We start from the raw sequence: 21,132 nt of genomic DNA, 5'->3' as shown, positions 1-21,132 counted from the left end.
CCTCGGTGGTCCATGCCTCACTGAATGTTTCACCCTTCCCTTCACAAATATTATGGAGGGTACAGCAAGCGCATATAACCGCGGGGATGCTGCTTTCCCCCAAGTCTAGCTTCCCATACAAGCAACGCCAGCGGGCTTTTAAACGCCCAAAAGCACACTCCACAGTCATTCTGCACCGGCTCAGCCTGTAGTTGAACCGGTCCTTGCTCCTGTCAAGCTTCCCTGTATAGGGTTTCATGAGCCAAGGCAGTAATGGGTACGCGGGGTCTCCAAGGATCACAGTGGGCATTTCGACATCCCCTACTGTGATCTTCCTGTCTGGGAAAAAAGTCCCTGCCTGCATCTTCCTGAACAGGCCACTGTTCCGAAAGATGCGTGCATCATGCACCTTTCCAGGCCAGCCTGTGTAAATGTCAATGAAACGCCCGCGGTGATCCACAAGCGCCTGGAGAACCATAGAGAAATACCCCTTCCGATTAACGTACTCTGATGCCAGGTGGGGGGGGGCCAGAATAGGAATATGCGTCCCATCTATTGCCCCTCCACAGTTAGGGAAACCCATGTGTGCAAAGCCATCCACAATGTCCTGCACGCTCCCCAGAGTCACGGTCTTTCTTAGCAGGATGCGATTAATTGCCTTGCAAACTTGCATCAAAACGATTCCCACGGTCGACTTTCCCACACCAAACTGGTTCCCGACCGACCGGTAGCTGTCTGGAGTTGCCAGCTTCCAGATTGCAATAGCCACTCGCTTTTCCACCGTCAGGGCAGCTCTCAATCTTGTGTCCTTGCGCCGCAGAGTGGGGGCGAGCTCAGCACACAGTCCCATGAAAGTGGCTTTTCTCATACGAAAGTTCTGCAGCCACTGCTCGTCATCCCAGACTTCCATGACGATGTGATCCCACCACTCAGTGCTTGTTTCCCGAGCCCAAAAGCGGCGTTCAACGGTGCTGAGCATTTCCGTAAATGCCGCAAGCACTTTAGTGTCACACGCGGCAGGCAAATCCATATTGATATCATCGTCGGAATCCTCACTGTCACTTTGGAGCTGAAGGAATAGCTGGACTGCCAAACGTGTTGTGCTGGTGACACTCATCAGCAGAGTCCTCAGCAGATCGGGCTCCATTTGCCACAGAAATCGCGATTCACACAGAGAGTAACAGAAAGACACTCACAATGGCGCCAAACGCTGCTGGAAAGAGTGAATGCTGGGATGTGAAGCGATGCACCACGGGGCGCTGGCAAACAGGAAGCGGAATGACCCGCACACTTCCTTCCCCTTCCCACAATACTCAGCGCCAAAACGGCGCCAAAACGGGACGAGGTGCTCTGTGGGATAGCTGCCCACAATGCACCTCTCAATACAGCGCTGGAAAGTGCTGCAAGTGTGGCCACACTGCAGCGCTGGTAGCTGTCAGTGTGGCCACACTCCAGCGCTGGCCCTTCCACAGCTGCATGACCAGCGCTGTAACTCCCAGCGCTGCAACTTGTAAGTGTAGCCAAGCCGAAAAAGCAAATTAAATACAGCTGATAAAGAAATCTGTTTAGGACAACCAGCATTTTGCAAACTTTGGTGTATGTCTGCCTGGGAGCACCTGAGCACCTCTCAGTCAATCAATCAATCACTTTTCAGGTAGAGAAACTATTGGACATGTTCAAAGTGTATGTTTTCAAAGATATTTGCTTTAGAAATATCAGAAAGAAGAATAAAGATTTTATTGCAAGATTGGGGAGGGAAATGCCTTTCCCCGTGTCTTTTTATGTTGTCTCTCAGGCTGCTGCTGTTCATTCAAGTGATATAGTAAATATTTATATCATTAATAAATACGCAGCTTCAAACAAGCCCCAAGATATTTCTTCTTTACATTAAAAATATGGTTCCTTGACTATTTTTTTAGTCAACATTGGTTTTATTACGCAGAAGGATGTTAATGTTCTGTATCTTATAAAGAGTGTGGTTATCGGAACTGGAAAAGCAATTCTTGAGAAATTATTTAAGTAAATTCCTCCTGTTTCTGATCACAAAAAACTGAGAGAGTGACTCAGATTTATTTGATACTCAAAATTATTCAAGGAGTAATTTTTACAAATAAACCTTGGTCAATGCATTGTGGGCATTTTATTGATAACTTCTATTGTCTGAAATTAGATATTCAACTATATTGGCTTGTATTGAATGTTGCACAGGTCACGTGGTCTGCTTCTTTCCCCTGATGGGATAACATTTGCAGAAAGTGAAATCTAAAATTTTAAATGCAAGTAAATCCACAAAAACTAAGACTCAGCCAATGTTTTCTTAATATTCTGTTGAATATTTATAGACCATGATCCCTAAACAGGTGTGAGCATAGATTAAACAAGCTTGTTTACTCTTTTCAGTATTTTTTTCAGTATTACCTGCAATTTTCTTATTAATATAAGATTCAACTCTGTATATCTGACAATCTTTCTCTCTCATTTGATCTTTTGTTCTTTAGGAGAAAATTCCTTTACTCATGTTCTTGAGACATCAGCAACAACATAATTCAAAGTAACAGGAAAGACTCCAATCTTGCCATGTATTTTATCTAAGTGTGTAAATTTTTGCAGGGTCAGTGCTTAATACATTGCTCTATAAGGATCATTTCACCTGCTGGTCATTTAAATGCAGAATAAACAATTAACTGAGTCTCACAATGCCATTGATAGACAATCATTGTATCCATTTCGTAGATGGATAAACTGAGGCCCAGAGAGTTCTTTAACACAAAGCTAGAAATAGAGCTGCATATACTGTTTTAAGCGCTAGCCCACAGTTTCAGCATGTACAGATTCTTTGCAATGAAATATTTACTAATGCATTTACATATAGAACATCGACTTCCCTAAGTTTTAACAATTCTGGTTTCCCCATTGTGTAGTCCTAAGCATGATAAGAAAGCAGGACAGAATGCCAAAGAATTGCTGTCATACAAATTGCTACAGGCAGCACACTCCTTCAGCATACACCTTAACTACTCAAGTTACCTTATTTACTTTCCCCTTACCCTTCCCACAAATCTGGTAGTAGTGTAACACTCAACCTACCAAGGCCCCAATAAAGACAAAATGTATGACCAGATGTCCCGATTTTGTAGGGACAGTCCCGATTTTGGGGTCTTTCTTATATAGGGTCCTATTACCCCCAACCCCCTATCCCGATTTTTCACACTTGCTGTCTGGTCACCCTACGTATGACTCAGACCCAAAGTGAGAAACAAAACAATTATTCATATAAGAAATCTAGTACAGTGGGATTCCTCCCGTCAGTGTAAATACCTCCTTCTGTAACCTTCGCTTCATAATTCTTTACTTCCAAAGTGAGTAACTTCCAACAGTAAAAGCTGTGGATTGCACACAGACTGTTAGAAGGACTCATGGATTCCTTTCTTCTGCTTTTTATAAGTACAAAAGAGGGATGAGGTACAAGTAGAAAAGTGAAGCTAAGTATTAGCAAAAGAAGTGAGAACGTCTGGTTGCCGTGCTATGGAGACTGCCTACCCACGTTTGTTTCTCTGCCCTATGCCTTTGTTTAGTGCAGAATAAGAGAGTCCACACAGGGAGCTCGTGTGGTATAGCTCTTGTGGGCTGTTTCCCCATGTAGACATAGCTCTAGGCCAATACTGAGCATTTTTGGAAAACCACAACACACCCTAAAAGTCCAACACCTTCACCTAAGGGCATATGTAACAAGGAGAGGAAGGGTAGTCCAGAGACTTCAGAGACATGGATTTGAGTCCCCTACTCTGCCACAGACCTCCTGTGTGATCTTACGCAAACTATTTAGTCTCTCTACTTACGTTCCCCATCTGTAGGATAAGGACACCTGCCCTACGTCACAGGAGTGTACTGAGGATAAATATATTAACGATTGTGAGGCACTCACATAGTATGATAATGCAGGCCATATACGTACCTAACATAGATATTAGGCATCAGAGCAGCTCTCAGTGACATGGTGCTAAGAAATGCCAGCAGTGTGGGGATCTGGCCCATACTAGAGGACCCAGCATTGTTTCCACTGGAGAAGCTGCATTGGTATTAGCAAGAAATTTATTGCCAGAAAATCCTGATTTAGACACAGGCTTAGACTTGACTGCAAGAGTCTCTCTCTCTCTCTCATAAGACAATGATATTATTCTCTCTGAGATGATTCAAAGATTCTGCTATGAATAGTTTCAGGGGAAAGCTGTTCATATCTTTGTTATTGTTATCTAAAAGGTTTACTCGTTTTCTCATCTGCTAGATAGATGGGGGCTGGTTCCTGGCAGATGCTGAGTCCGCTTGCTTCTGTAGTAGAGGATGTTCAGCACCTCATAAGATGAAGCCCTTATTCAGCAGTTAGGGCCAGTTTTTAAAGGTATTTTTTAAGCATCTAAAGATGCAGATAAGTGCCTAGCATCTAACCACATTAATAGCACCCAACTACATCATTGATCAGGAAGGTGAAGCAGTATGGGCTGGAGCATATGGAGTGCATATGGAGCCTTATACCTTGCCTATGAGGCTCTTAGCATTGCACATGCCTGGCCTACATGGGCCCAGTTTTGCTCCCACTGAAGGCAATGGCGAAACTTCCACTGATTTTTGTGTGGATAGGAGTGTGTGCACAGATGCCAAGCTTTTTCTTTCTTTCTTTTTTTTTTAAGTTAGTCAATTAGTTCTCTGGTTCAAAGTCTCCAAAGTGAATGTGTGACTGTGTCTGTGTATAGAGGAGGCATCAGTGCAGACCTGGAACTGGCACGTTGTTAATTTGGGGAAGTCTCTCTTGGGTACTTGCAGCCAGACTGTACCACACACATCTGTGATGTTACTGACATAACCTGTGACCGGATAGATCATTGTTGCAACCACTGTTATATATTTGCCACAAACATTGTACAAAGGTTGTTGCGTAAGGTGTCTATGGAAAGGTTATGATTTGCTGGTTATGATGATGCTATCTGTGTGTGTGTATCATTTTTGTAGCTGAAGTTATGAATATTGGCTATGTACTTGTATATCAATGTGTTCTAATTCTAAGTAGCCTCAGTGAAGCATTTGGTCAGCTTCACTGAAGGGACTATTCTCAGTAAGTTCCCAATCAAGAAACACTTAACTGACAATGGACTTTGGGAGACACCAATCCACATCTGAGCTTTCCTGGGAACGTTCAAACTAACATGTAAACAATGGCGTTGGCCTGCAAACTGAGTCATAGATGGACATGTGACTTGCCCATGTGACTCCAAGCTCCATCTTGCTGCTGTACTTTTCCACAGTAAGAACAAAGAGGTGTCCTTCAACCTGGAAGAGACTATAAAAGGCAGCTGCCTCATCTCCATTTTGTCTTCAATCCTGCTTCTTGTGGAACCTTGCTACAAACTGAAGCTCTGAACAAAGGATGGAATGACCCATCCCAGCTGTGGATGTACTGCAGAGACTTGATTTAAACCTGCAGTTTATTCTATCATGGTTACAAGCCTGAACCAAAAACTTGGACATTACTGTATGTAATTGAGTCCATTTAACCAATTTTAACTCTCATCTATATCTTTTTCCTTTTATGAGTAAACCTTTAGATTCTAAAGGATTGGCATCAGCATGATTTGTGGGTAAGATCTGACTTGTGTATTGACCTGGGGCTGGGGCTTTGTCCTTTGGGATCAGAAGAACCTTTTTTCTTTTACTGGGGTATTGGTTTTCATAACCATTGTCCCCATAACAAGTGGCACTGGTGGTGATACTGGGAAACTGGAGTGTCTAAGGGAATTGCTTGTAAGACTTATGGTTAGCCAGTGGGGTAAAACCAGTGTCTTTCTCTGTTTGGTTGGTTTGGTGTGCCTTAAAGGTGGAGAAACCCCAGCCTTGGGCTGTGACTGCCCTGCTCTAAGCAATATGCCCTGAACTGATACTCTCTGAAGTGTCCCACCAAAGGCAGCATCGTTACCGCATCCAAGCCATTTGCTGAGACTCAGCGGTAATAATACACAATCACCATTCCACGGACCACCACCCACATGCAAGTTCAAAAATTTCCCTATTGTTTCTCAACTCCCTTCACATCAGATCCTTCAGCTTCCCCATAGCATTTACACTGAATCTGAAAGCCACCAATTTCACTGTAAATGAAGTATGAAAAAAAGTGAAATATGCAATATTTGCAGAAGTGCATCACTATGTACCAAGCTGGATGTTTTACTTCTGCATTTATGTAACTCACATGTAAGAAAAAGGAACAAAGAAACTTTTTGTATTTATGATTATTGGTCAGATACTCAGGAGCCAGTATAGTGCAATACAAATAAAAAGTTAGAGGCATGGGACAAAGACACAAAAGAGCTTCATTCAGCAAAACCTATGGGGGCTGTTCCACTGAAGTCAATGGGACTAGTTACATGAGGACTGCTCACAAATAAAGGCTGCATGCTCAGACACAACGTTAGCATTAATACAGTGGTTAAGACAGCACTGGAAGCTGGTTCCCCATCTACACAAGTAGGCAATACAAAGAAAGAGAAACTTCCCCTAGTGAAGCTGGAAGTAAGAGTCTGACTGTAAGATGGTGCACTACAGATAAGTCACAGGTGTAGACCACAACCCTGTATGGAAAAAATATGGGTCAAAGTGTGATGACACTTTCTGTGTCTATTTTTATCCCAAGATGCATTTGTATATTTAGGGTAAATTTCTCATTTCTCTAGCGCATAGATTTGTTTTCTTTCTATATTCTGCTCTGCTACTCTGTATCAGATGGATTTATTGTTCAGCCAGCAGGAGCTGAAAACTGGAAGTCAGCTATTCTATGCAGTTCTGATGGAAGAATTTTGCTCTAGTATGTTTTTAGGTAGAGGGTTGGGTTGTTTGGTTTTGTTCTTGTTAACCCTCAGAAATCTCTTATTTTCACTCCAACTATATTTCCAGTATGTGCATAGATATATTTCTATCTATAAAATATAGATATATTTTAATCACAGTACTTAACTTGGAGTGAAAGAATGGTTCCTCCTCCTCTTACCCATCATCATTTGAGAAAGTAATAAAATGCCCTCATGCTCACTTGAAGATCATTTCAAAACTTTTGCAAACATTCTGGCAGGGGGTGGGAAGTTTAAAAAAATCCCCTCAAAAAAACAAACTTTTGGCCACATTCTGCTCCCATTGAACTAAAGAGGAAGTTTTGAAGTTGACTTCATTGGGAGCAGGATTAGGCTCTCTGTCCTATTTGATCCAATTTCAAAAGCTTTCTATTATTTTTCACAGCTAATTTATTTCAGATTGTTACAGATGCAAGAACTTTTCCTCAGAGTATCTTCCTTAACTGGCAGGTCAGCTTCTTAACTACAGTACAGCTTGGCTGATCCATTGTTCTGTTTTTTGCCCCTTCATTTCTAAAGAAGGGTATAGCCCGCAAAAGCCAGATAAAAGAATAAAAGAAACGAATGAAGTTATTTAACTTTGAGCAATTTAGCAAATATAATGAGAGATTAACCTACCAAATATTAAACTCCTTAGCTAGCAGAGCACTGAGCTTATGGTCTCAGCTGTTTTCAACCACATTATAGTGAATAATTACTGGCTTTAAAAGGCTGGCAGATGATAAAGAATAATGGTAAAGGTAAATGAAAAATGAATTTGGTAAAGAAAAATGAATTTACTGCTGATACAAAGGAAGAGGGATGTTGCATATAAGTATATTGTTTGGGAAGCTTTAAGACAATGAAAAGAAAACCCATCACTGTAGATACCTTGTGACTGTGCTCTGTATTATCTAACCTCTGGAGAAAGCCTGAGTTATTGAATGAGGAGACAAATCTTAAGCTGTTTTTTTTTAATATTGAGTAAGCTGTTTCAAGAAATTGAGCTTTTATCTGCGCATGGCTGAAGAGACAGAGAAAGGGAAACCAAAACCAAATGTAATGGTGAAGACAAATTTAGACTAAAGCAATGCAGAGAATGTTACATTTCACAAATCTGCTTAGTGCTTAGCAACGTAAACAGGGGCAAATATCCAGTAGCCCTCTGCTGAATCTGTGGCAAAGGGGAGGCGGGTGTGATAGGGAAAAGCATCGAGAGAAAGTGCAATAAATGGAGGAAGGTGAAATTCATTGAGACAAATAATTATTTTAAGCCCAACCAATCACATTGTAGGACTGGGGCTTTAGTTATGATTAGGGATATGGTCAAAAGATTTCCATCAAAACTGTTTTGTGAGTGAAAAGTGGGTATTTGACAAAACAATTCTTTGCACAAGATGTCGGCTTTCTGTGGAAAACTTAGACTGTTTTTCAATCTACAAATCAAACTTCCAAGAACTGAAATATTTCCCCTAGAATCCACACTGCCTCACGAAAGCTGTAATTCAGTTCCTTCATGTCCACTTCTCCCGTATGGACCAGGCTTTCAGGCAGGAGGACTACATCTCCCATGAGCAGGGCAAAGCCTTGCTTAGTGTTTTTAAAATACAGTCTGGAGCTTATCACATACACCATGGACTCCTTGCATCTCTCATTACCCATCCATGAGCTACTTATGTGCCATTCCACCTTTATTTCAGACACTCCCTCCAACTCTCTATCCCTTCACATCCTGTTATGTATCTGTGCGTTTCCCATTCCCTCCTCTTCCAAATGTAAAAGGCTCGGGTACTCCCTGTTTATAAAAACTACAAACTTTTTTATATGAAATAGTGTTCAAAAGTTATTGTGTCAAATATAGGCAAAAGTGTCATCAAGTGGAGTGTAGGCCCTTGCTTTGCTCAGCCAGTTATGTTTTCCTTTCTTCCATATATACATTACCAGCCACTATTGTTAAGGAACTAAAAGGCACTTACAAAATAAAGTCTCAGAAGTTTATGTAAATTCTATTTTACATTACTGACAGACTGGTATATGGCACAGCTGCAGCTACACTGCTGTAGCACAAATGCTTAGGAGAGTGAAAGAAAGCTTTTTCCATCCCCTCAAGAGATGGTAACTAGATCAACAGAAAAATTCATTCATCCACCTACCTGTGTGTCTGTTAGGGGTTAGGTAGACTTAACTACATCACACAGGATGTGAAATTTTTCACAGCCTTGAGAGATCTATCTAGGTTGACCTAAGTGTTAGGTGTAGATCAGACCTAAGTCTAGATGCGTGAACAATAGAATTTCATTATTCAAAGGAACAGTCACTTTATTTTTTTTTATTATAGCTTATTGCAACACAGTTGGAGCCCTGATCCCCCCCACAAAAGATTTATGCACATGCTTAACTTTTATGCTCTATGAATACTCCCACTGAAAAGAACCCAAACCAACCACACAAACAATAATTATCTAATTTGCTGCAAATAAATTAAGATTGTGGTAAATCTTTGCAGAACAAACAAATCCTTGCATTAACAAACAATATGCTATTTAAAGTGGATTTTTTTGTTTACTTTCTGGAGAGTGTCTCACAAGAAGATTTATTTTACATTGATAGTACAAATGTCTAGTAACATTGTCAGTAAGAATCTTATTATCTTTCATGTGTCTGAGAGTGTTTGTAAAGCAGTTCAGGACCAACACACTAGTGCAATTTTCACTAATGTGGATAATTCCAGTGAGTTATGTTGTTATTAATTATATTAAATATCCTCAGAGTTATTGTGGAAGAGTATTGCAGCAAGACAATTCAATAAAGCAAAGAGACCCAGTTCAGAGGGGCTTAGAAAAACCTACCAAGATTATTTTAAGTATTTAAAAAAACCCCAAACCCTAAACAACCAACAAGGAATACCATCTATAACGAAATTCCTACAGGCCCACATTCCTCCAGGTGACCCTTCCTCCTGCAACTTTGACTTCCAGCTACAAGTCAGGAAATTTTGAAAAGGGCTTCCCACCTAGAACCCACTGGGGAGGGGAAGGGAAGTCCCTCCCATCTCTCTGGCTGGGTTATCAACCACCCAATCTCATTTCCTCCCTCCTGGCTACACAACGGCTTCACCCCATCACAGTTATCAACATATCCATTTTATAAGTAAACTCAGGCACATAAGCATCTCCTTGCTGGGGCTGAGAATAGAACAAGAGTTCTGACTCCCATCAGCCACTCTGACAATCGTATAACACACCTTCCCAGTTTTGGTACTCTAGATTCATAGGATTGTTACGAAAGTTAACTGTATGTGAGTACTACCATGTTGTATGGCATCAACTACTGTAATCACATACAGGCCTCATCTGGACTAGTAAAAAGGTGTATATTTCAATTGAGTTAGACAATTGAGCTAACTAAAATGAATACTGTATAATCCCTTTACACAATAATCCTACATACAATGGTATATACATGTGTATAATCCTATACACAATTTTTGTACCAGCATAACTATTTTGTTGGCGGATGGGGTGTTACCAAAATAATTATCCCAGTACAAACCCTAGTGTGGACATACTTGTACTGATACAAGGTGTTTATAATTGTAAGGTTTATACTCCTTTCCATATGGGAATATGTTATACTAGTATAAGTACTTGTAGATAAGACCTCAATAAATCTAAACCCAAAAAGGAACCAGATTGCTGCACTTAAAATTAAAAAAGGTCATAGAGCAGTTTTTAAAATAGGGGCTGGGGGAAAGCTGACAGGTGCGGAGAAGCACGCGGTTCAAATAGCGACATCCCTTACGGGATGATCTATCAATGGAGATTCTCTATGTCCTAGTAAGAAGGAGAGGATGGAAGATGATAAAATACAGGTAAGCTCTGATAAGAAACAGTCAAATGAAAAAAAAGTCCCATTCAATTACATTATGTAGCAGACAGCTAAAAAGTGACAAGTTTTTAAAGTGCTTATATAGCAATGCTAGAAGTCTAAATAATAAGATGGGTGAACTAGAGTACCTCATATTAAATGAGGATGTTGATATAATAGGCATCACAGAAACTTGGTGGAATGAGGATAATCAGTGGAACACAGTAATACCAGGCTACAAAATATATTGGAAGGGCAGAACAGGTTGTGCTGGTGGGGGAGTGGCATTATATGTGAAAGAAACCGTAGAATCAAATGAATAAAAATCTTAAATTAAACAACTGTACCATAGAATCTCTATGGATAGTAATCACATGCTTTAATAAGAAGAATATAGCAGCAGGGATATATTACTGACCATCTGATTAGGATGGCGATAGTGACTGCGAAATGCTTAGGAAGATTAGCGAGGCTATTAAAATTAAAAACACAATAATAATGGGGGATTTCAACTATCCCCATATTGATTGGGTACATATCACCTCAGCACAGGATGCAGAGAGAAAGTTTCTTGCCACCTTAAATGATTGCTTCTTGGAGCAGCTAGTCCTGGAACCCACAAGAGGAGAGGCAATTCTTCATTTAGTCCTAAATGGAGCACAGGATCTGGTCCAAGAGATGAATATAGCTGGACAGCTTGGTAATAGTGACCATAATATAATTAAATGTAACATCCCTGTGGTCGGGTAAACACCACAGCAGCCCAACACGATAGCATTTAATTTCAGAAAGGAGAACTACACAAAAATGAGGAAAAAGAACGAGGAGTACTTGTGGCACCTTAGAGACTAACAAATTTATTTGAGCATAAGCTTTCATGGGCTAAAACCCACTTCGTCGGATGCATGCAGTGGAAAATACGGTAGGAAGATATATATACACAGAGGACATGAAAAAATGGGTGTTGTCATATTAACTATAATGAGAGTAATCAGTTAACGTGAGGTATTATCAGCAGGAGAAAAAAAAGTTTGTAGTGATAATCAGGATGACCCATGTCAACTGTTCTTGTCAACCCAACAGTTGACAAGAAGGTGTGAGTAACAGTAGGGGAAAAATAGCATGGGGAAATAGGTTTTACTTTCTGTAATGACCCATCCACTCTCAGTCTTTATTCAAGCCTAATTTAATGGTGTCCAGTTTGCAATTTCTCATTGGAGACTGTTTTTAAAGTTTTTTTGTTGAATAATTGCGACTTTTAGCTCTGTAATTGAGTGACCAGGGAGGTTGCAGTGTTCTCTGACTGGTTTTTGAACGTTATAATTCTTGATGTCTGATTTGTGTCGTTTATTCTTTTGCATAGAGACTGTCCGGTTTGGCCAATGTACATGGCAGAAGGGGATTGCTGGCACATGATGGCATATATCACATTGGTAGATGTGCAGGTGAACGAGCCTCAACAGAAATTAAAAGGCAAAGTGCCAAAAGTGAAATCCCTGCAAGCTTCATGGAAACTTTTAAAAAACATCATAATAGTGGCTCAACTTAAAATGTATACCCCAAATTAAAAAACATAGTAAAAGAATCAATAAAGTGTCACCGTGGCTAAACAACAAAGTAAAAGAAGTAGTGAGAGTCAAAAAGGCATCCTTTAAAAAGTGGAAGTTAAATCCTAGCGAGGAAAATAGAAAGGAGCTTAAAATCTGGCAAGTAAAGTGTAAAAATATAATTAGGAAGTCCAAAAAAGAAATCGAACAGATAGCCAAAGACTCAAAAAGTAATAGCACTTATACTTAAAAAAAAAAAGCAGTAAGCCTGCTAAACAACTGGTGGGGCCACTGGATGATCGAGATGCTTAAGGAGTACTCAATAAGCGATCGATAAGAAAAACTAAATGAATTATTTGCATTGGTCTTCACGGCTGAGGATGTGAGTGAGAATCCCAAATCTGAGCTATTCTTTTTAGGCGACAAATCTGAGGAACTGTCCCAGATTGAGGTGTCACTAGAGGAGGTTTTGGAAGAAAATGATAAACTAAGCAGTAATAAGTCACCAGGACTAGATGTTATTCACCCAAGAGTTCTGAAGGAACTCAAATGTGAAATTGCAGGGCTACGATCTGTCATTTGTAACCTATTATTTAAATCAGCTTCAGTACTGAATGACTGGAGGATAGTTAATATGATGCCAATTTTCAAAAAGGGCTCCAGAGGTGATCCCAGCAATTACAGGCCGGCAAGGGACCAGGCAAACTGATTGAAACTATTGTAAAAAACAAAATTGTCAGACACATAGATGAACATAATTTGCTGGGGAAGAGTCAACATGGTTTCTGTAAAGGGAAATCATACCTCACCAATCTACTAGAATTCTCTGAGGGGGTCAACAAGCATGTGGACAAGAGGGATCCAGTGGATATAGTATACTTAGATTTTCAAAACGCCTTTGATGAGGTCCCTCACCAAAGGCTCGTAAGCAAAGTAAGCTGTCATGGGATAAGAGGGAAGGTCCTCTCACGGATTGGTAACTTGTTAAAAGATAGAAAACAAAGGGTAGGAATAAATGGTCAGTTTTCAGAATGGAGAAAGGTAAATAGTGGTGTCCCCCGAGGGTCTGTACTGGGACCAGTCCTATTCAACATATTAATAAATGATCTGGAAAAAGGGGTAAACAGTGAGGAGGCAAAATTTGCAGATGATACAAAACTACTCAAGATAGTTAAGTCCCAGGCAAACTGCAAAGAGCTGCAAAAGGATCTCTCAAAACTGACTGACTGGGCAACAAAATGGCAGATGAAATTCAGTGTTGATAAATGCAAAGTTATGCACATTGGAAAACATATCCCCAACTATACATATAAAATGATGGGGTCTAAATTAGCTGTTACCACTCAAGAAAAAGATCTTGGAGTGATTGTGGACAGTTCTCTGAAAAAATCCACTCAATGTGTGGCGGTGATCAAAAAAGCACCATTGGGAATCATTAGGAAAGGGATAGATAATAGGACAGAAAATATCATGTTGCCTCTATATAAATCCATGGTTCACCCACATCTTGAATATTGTGTGCAGATATGGTCACCCCATCTCAAAAAAAAATTGGAACTGGAAAAGGTTCAGAAAAGGGCAACAAAAATTATTAGGGGTATGGAAAGGCTTCCATATGAGGAGAGATTAATAAGACCGGAATTTTTCAGCTTGAAAAAAAAGAGTTAACTAAGGGGGGATATGATAGAGGTCTATAGAATCATGACTGGTGTGGAGAAAGTAAATAAGGAAGTGTTGTTACTCTTTCTCATAACACGAGAACTAGAGGCCACCAAATGAAATTAATAGGCAGCAGATTTAAAACAAATAAAAGGAAGTATTTCGTCACACAACACACAGTCAACCTGTGGAACTCCTTGCCAGAGGATGTTGTGAAAGCCAAGACAATAACAGGATTAAAAAAAGAACTAGATAAATTCATGGAGGATAGGTCCCTCAATGGCTATAAGCCAGGATGGGCAGGGATGGTGTCCCTAGCCTCTGTTCGCCAGAAGCTGGGAATGGGCGAGAGGGGATGGATCACTTGATGATTACATGTTCTGTTCATTCCTTCTGGAGCAGCTGGCATTGGCCACTGTTGGAAGACAGAATACTGGGCTAGCTGGACTTTCGGTCTGACCCAGTATGGTCGTTCTTATGTAATAAAAAGCTGAAGGTGTTAAATTATGTTTATATTGGTGTTAAGATGGGTATTACATCAAGTTAAATTTACAGAACTGAAATTAACTCAGCTGAAATATATACATCTCATAGGGACTTGCCTACCTAGGGAAATTGACTGATGTAGCTCTGTTCTAGGTCTGTAGGTCAAATTTCCAGTGTAGACAAGACCCCAGTCTAGATAGGACCATAGAAGAGTAGCAGGTTCTACTCATACAGCATGGAAAGAACTATAGAAGGAAATTAAATAAGAGTTCACTGCAAGCAGGTTTTTTAAATAGCAAATAAAGAGTCTCCTTATTCTTAGATTAACAATATATATAATCCCCAATGACAAATGCAAAGGGAAAATATTCTTTATAAACAATCAATAAGAAGATGGGAGGTTTCAAGGGTGCAGTAGGTTTGTAAATAAAAGGCTAGTTGAATGACTATAAGAAAAGCTTTCATCCGGGTTTTCATTGCTTTAATCCATTGTTCTTAGAGTTTGTTCTTAGCATATTACTAGCAATAATCACACTTTGAAAAAAAATGATGCAGGAGGAAGGGACCCTTTTTTCAACAAAGCAAACATGCCCTGACAAATATGAAGTTTTGCAAATTCATCTCTATTTCTAGAAAAGCCAGACACTCATACAGAGTATAGTTCAAGAGTCGGCAACCTTTCGGAAGTGGTGTGCCACGTCTTCATTTATTATTGAAAATCAGCTCATGCCATAGGTTGCCTATCCCTGGTATAGTTGCTTCTTCCAATATTCGGCTTTTCTAAATAGGGACCAACATGAGTGTTTGCATGTGTGTGTTAGCATGAGCAACTGACTAACTGGGCTAAATAAATAGTTGTCAAACCACTCATATTTTGCAGACACACCTATAAAAGTGTACATGCATTCACTCTGTTCTTTCAGTTATTCAATACTGCATTTAGCAAAAGGTTAGCTGGGTGTGGCAAGTACTCTATAATCTTGCAGGGTGACCTAGTAACTTTGTTAAAAGGTACATGTCTCCCCACCCCCCCTTCCCTTTTCAATTACAATGAGTAAAAAAAAAAACCCACTTTATGTAGGTGATTAAAGTTTAAGTGGTCTCATGCATTTTAGAACTGTTTACCTGTGATTTAAAACCAGTATCTGTTGATCAGAGAGATAAGCTGTCTCCGTTCTGTCTGGTGATTAGTACTTTCATAGGCCCTTCTCCACCTTCAGTTAATTTCTTTTAGTTTTACCTGAGTAAGAATGAATGGATGAATACAAGTTTGAAGTTTTCTATTATAAGTTGACATATTATTTTGCCTAGCTCTACATTATGATGTCTGATGTAATGGTTCTGCAAATTAAGTTTTAACAGCTGCTACAGAGAATTGCAATTGGATAATCACAACCACACAATTACTTTGAAGTTGCCATGTCACAATAAAACCTGCAGTTTCTTGCTAATGCTGCACTGGGGGTTATTAACAGCCACTTGGGGGAGAAGATTTTTGACATGTCCTCAAAAACTTGTTAGCTGTTTCTGCTAACTTCATCTTGAGAACTGCAGAGCAGATAAATTAATACTGTATTCTTCTTCTCAATGGAAGTTTCACATGTAAAAGAAACTGAAATAAAGTTTGGCCTCATTTCCTTAAGCATTTGTTTATAACAGCAGAGCTGAAAGAATCTTACTGCTTGGCAGTCCATTATCTGAATTAAAAAAAAATAGTGCAAATTGCATTGAGATTATGACACTTGATAACATGAATAATTGACCTGGTGGAATATTAAGGATAGAAGAGAAACTCTGTCCATTTACCAGCTCCATCACAGAGAAAAAGTCAGCTTTTTCTTTACTATCAAAATATTTTATACCTACTGAAGGGTAGTAAATGTTATACTTCCCCACCCCTTGTCAGAAACTGCAATGATTAACTTGTTAGACAGAAAACTCTGGTATCCCAGCCTCTCTCTGAGATGATGGGACATCATCAATGATTATAAATATTTACTTGAAAATAATGTCAGAGTTAGACTTAATTGAAATGCTAAGTCTTTGTTTGCTTCTCCTACTTCAGTACAGCTGAAACAACAAAACCAGTTAGACAACTTTTTTTGGTCAGGTATGTACTGAATTACTGGCAATAAGCTTCAGGGTGCTTGAAAAAGTTTTTTTTTTTTTTTTTTTTTTTTAACAGCCAATTGATTTCTTCTTCCGAATCCTTGCACTGTGGCTTCATTTGACTATCTTCATTGCTTTTTTTAAGGGATGTTTGTTGCTGGTTCAGATCATTACAGTATCCATTTTGGAGCCAGACATAGGATTTAGTAAATAAATAAATAAATAAAACAGCTGTAGCTTCCTTTTATCAAAACATCAATGGGCTACAATACAGGCTTTTTCACGATTAAAGTTATTATACATAGGCCATGTATACTTGTGGGGTGGGGGGACTGGGTTTTAATTCTGTTTGTTTACTAGAAAAGGTAAGGGATACTTGGAACATGAAGATAAAGGAAATTTCCTTCATGCTTTTTCACATATGTCATTAGAGATGTTTGTCTGGAATACAGTGCCTGAAAACAAATTTCACGAGAGTTTTTCCTGAGTAGGAATTTCAAGATTAACCAATTCAGTCTCCGAGAGTTTATCTAGATTAGGGAAATTTGCTCTGTCTGTCTGTCCAGGAACTTTTATGCCCCCCATCTGAGGGTATACCTACAATACTTTGGGAACAGTGGCAGCTGTCGCACTATAAAATAGACGTTTCCGACGTTGATGGAAAGGGTTTTTCTGTTGATACAAGTAATCAACCTACTCAAGGTGATAGCTAGGCTAAAGGAAGAAGGAGGAGTTTATGTAAGGTAAATGCTGTTATCCCCCATTTTATATCTGGGAAACTGAGGCCTGGCTCCTCAAAAGGTATTTAGGCACCTACGTCCCACTGACAGTCTAAGGGCCAGATTTTTAAAGGTATGCATAAAGACAAGATTTTTCAAACCACCTCGGTGCCTAACTCCTGTTGAGTCAATAGAAGTTAGGCATCTAGGTACTTTTGAAAATCCTATCTGCATCTTTATGCACTTTAAAATTCTGGCACTAAGTGACATGGCCAAGGTCACACAGGAAGTCTGTGGTGGAGCAGGCAATTGAACCCAGGTTTTTGAAGTCCCTGACTAAGGCCCTACCACTGGACCTTCCTTCCTCTCAGTCCTAGTGTGTTGATGTTGTTATTGTATCACAGGGAATGTTGCACTAATGGAAGCGGACATTCTCTTGTAATCTCTTGACTCCAGCAGCTGAGGCTTTGGCTACACTTGCATTTCAAAGCGCTGCCGCGGCAGCGCTTTGAAGCGCTAAGTGTAATCAAAGCACCAGCGCGCTGTCCGTACTCCACTTCCCTGTGGGGAATAACGGACAGCGCTGGGAGCGCGGCTCCCAGTGCTGGGGCTTTGACTACACTGGCGCTTTGTAGCGCCGCAATTTGCAGCGCTGCAGAGGGTGTGTTTTCACACCCTGCTGCAGCGCTGCAAATTTGTAAGTGTAGCCAAGCCCTGAGTCTTGAAGAAATACACCAAATAAATACTAGTTTCAAATATGGAAATACTCACGATACAATCATGAGAGTTGTCAACTCTGCAAACTATTTACAATCCTGGTGCAGAAGGGGAAAAGTAACATAGCACTGTCTACATCTGGTCATTTTCCAGGTGTAGACAAGGCCACAGAGTTCTGAAGATGATTTCTATATAATTTACACTGAGTGAGAAACAGACAAAACTGGGACAATGTTCAGTCTTTTTTTTTTTTTTTTTTTTTTTTTTAAAGCAGGCATTGTAAATTGCATACCATAAAGAGAAAAATGGCTTTTGAAGGGCATATCAATTTCTGTTCTATAGACAATACCTCCGAAGAGTAAGTAGGAGTTGGTGTCAGAATTTTCCCACACAGTCCTCTTTTCACAAAGAAACAGAGGAGAAAAAAATGCAATTTATCACTGTGTGTGTCAGAGAATATGCGAAGATTCTCTTCTGTTTCATAAGAAAAATGTGGTGATGCATACCAGGATGTGGGTGACTCAAAGGTTAGTGTTAATATTATGCAAAATAAATGTGTGTGAGATGGGGAAACAGATCTACAGTAGAATGGTATACACTGTATATACCCCATTAAACACACACAAACACACACAGGCAAAATATCTAGAATCTCATTAAAAACACACACACAGAGACAGACAAATGTGTATTTTTTTTTTCAAACTCTGACTACATAACTTCGAATAAGAATTTTTCAAAGGCTATAAATAGGTGACATTTATAATTCTCTAATTGTGCTTCTTGAATTTGGTTGGTAAGATGATAGCTCATCTCAATTGATTAGACTTTTCCTGTTGGTATGCATACTTCCACCTTTTCATGTTCTCTGTATGTATAAATATCTCCTGTCTGTGTGTTCCACTCTATGCATCCAAAGAAGTGAGCTGTAGCTCACGAAAGCTCATGCTAAAATAAATGTTAGTCTTTAAGGTGCCACAAGTACTCCTGTTCTTTTTGTTGGTAAGATTGTTTAACAAAAGCACAAATGCACATTTACAGTGCTTCGTAAGAGCCAGATTCGGCCACTCTCACTCAATTGAGTTGTGCCATTGATTTCAACAGGGCTACTCTACTTATCCTGCAAGGTACAACTCAGCCTGAATAAGGGTGGCAGAACCTTGCTCGATAATATTGAATCATAATCTGGATCATTTAGGGACAGTTATTGCCACCTCTCTGCACGTAAAGTACCATCTTCCTCCATATTGATTCCAGTTGATTGCAAAATGACTCAAGGTATCAAAATCTAGCTGTTAGTTTGCTTCTTTCAAAATTTATTTTTATTGTGGTAGCACTTAACGGACCCAACCAGGCCTAGATTTCCATTGTGCAGAGCCCTGAACAAACACCTACGCAAACATATGTCCATGTTTTTACAAAGGTACTTAGATGCCTATAGATGCAGATTGATGCCTAGTAGAATTTTTAAAAGTGCATAATCAGGTTAGTTGTCTAACACGCAATGAAAGTTAGGCACCTACCCTGCTAAAGTGCTTCTGAAAAATCCTTCTAGGCATCTGTCTGTATCTTTAGCTATGTACCGGTAAGTACCGTTGCAAATGTAAATGGCTCTATGGTCCCTGCCTTGAAGATCTTACAGTTTTGTTACAGTATTTTCTCACAGTGGTAGAACTATTAGTGGCAGAACTCACAGCTACTTCATACTGTACTGTGACCAAAGCAAAAACAAATCAAACTTTCATAAGTTGGGTTTTCCCCATCTACAGAAGCTTACTAGTCTGATGTGATTACTGTGTCATTACCTTGCATATTGGAAGAGTAGGCCTCTGTGACTCAGAAAACAAAGGCAGAGTGGGTGAAAAGAGCCCATGACGTAATATACCAACCTTCAGAGACTGAGAAATTCCATCTCGATAAGTAATGGCAAATCCAAATATGTGCAAGTTCAACGTTTGCAATTCTGGGCTAGATTGTGCAATCTTTAATTTACATTAGCGTGCATTTGATCACTTTGATATTGAGCTCAATGGAGCTACCCCAGCATCAGGCATTCTTGCATAATCTAGTCCTGTCATATGTTTTAATTGTACAGGATACTCAAGATAGTGAATCTGCCACCCTTCCTCCCACTGACTGAAATTCACCCTGTGAAGAGATAGGAAAACCTTACACAATATTGAGTCTCCCTTCTGGCCCAGTGTGCCCTGTGCTGGCCCCTGGGTGCATTTCACCCACTGTTGCTTTACTCCACAAGTATTCCTATTGCTCAACTACTCAAGTAAGTAAAGTACAACTCTAGGTGATTAAAGATAGCAGAGCAATGACTAATCCTACTGAGCAGATAAAGAGTTCTCAATCTGGCACCAGAGTACTGCATTTGAAATGAAACCATTAGAGAAGTGCCTTTTATTAGGAGACAAAGAATTATGAAGCTGTTGTTAATGATGCATATGTTGGCTTCTTTAATGTTCTAATATTTAGTAGCAGTGAGGCAGGGTTTTTTTGTGAGGGGGTTGCCCCATCTACCTTTTTGTTAAAGTTTATTGATAGGAGTTGCTCATGCAGTGCTGGCAATAGCAGGCAATGTTGCTTCCGCTGTCATTAGATCAGCTTTATGCACCTCTTAGAAACACAGAATAGTTACACACAGTGGTAGTGTTGCTTTTTATTAAATGTGCACCATTGGTGTGTGTTGGCTCAAATGGCCCTACAAGCAGCAGTGAAGGCAAGTGGGTAGGACACCATTGTCTAAATCTGGAGACCTGAGTTCTAGTTCCGATACTGAGGTCAGTGGGCTCATGGTCAATTGCTGTCACCTCTCTGCCTCAGTTTCCCCACATGAGGATAATGATTCTTATTCACCTTTTTAAAGAGCTTTGCAGCTTTATGGGTGAAGGATAACATTTTCTAAAGCTCTCAAGTGACTTAGGCTCCTAAGTCCCATTTTCAAAAGTGACTCAGGATCAGATTTGCAAAGATCTTTAGGCATGCAGATACATGCCTCCTGGGATTTTCAAAAGTATCTAAGCAGGTTTGCCATCTAATGACCATTGAAAGTCAATGAGACTTAGGTGCTTTTGTAAACCCCCCTAGACACTTTTGAAAATCTGGCCTTTGATCCCATTGACTTTCAATGAGACTAAGGCTTTGTCTACACTACAAAATTAAGTT

The 21,132-nt window shown here is 39.8% G+C and overlaps 1 long non-coding RNA gene across 1 annotated transcript in view; it reads right to left on the bottom strand.

Moving 5' to 3' along the window:
* LOC123348049 overlaps positions 1-21,132 on the bottom strand; it is a 45,822-nt gene that overhangs the window by 6,335 nt on the left and 18,355 nt on the right. Inside the window, exon 2 of the long non-coding RNA XR_006573154.1 lies at positions 15,539-15,653. This is a non-coding gene — a long non-coding RNA (uncharacterized LOC123348049). The remainder of the gene's footprint in view (positions 1-15,538; positions 15,654-21,132) is intronic.

This window comes from Mauremys mutica, chromosome 13 (assembly GCF_020497125.1).
Source record: "Mauremys mutica isolate MM-2020 ecotype Southern chromosome 13, ASM2049712v1, whole genome shotgun sequence".
Taxonomy (NCBI): domain Eukaryota; kingdom Metazoa; phylum Chordata; order Testudines; family Geoemydidae; genus Mauremys; species Mauremys mutica.
The sequence above is the reverse complement of the archived record's forward strand: the minus strand, read 5'-3'. Positions and strand labels throughout refer to the sequence as shown.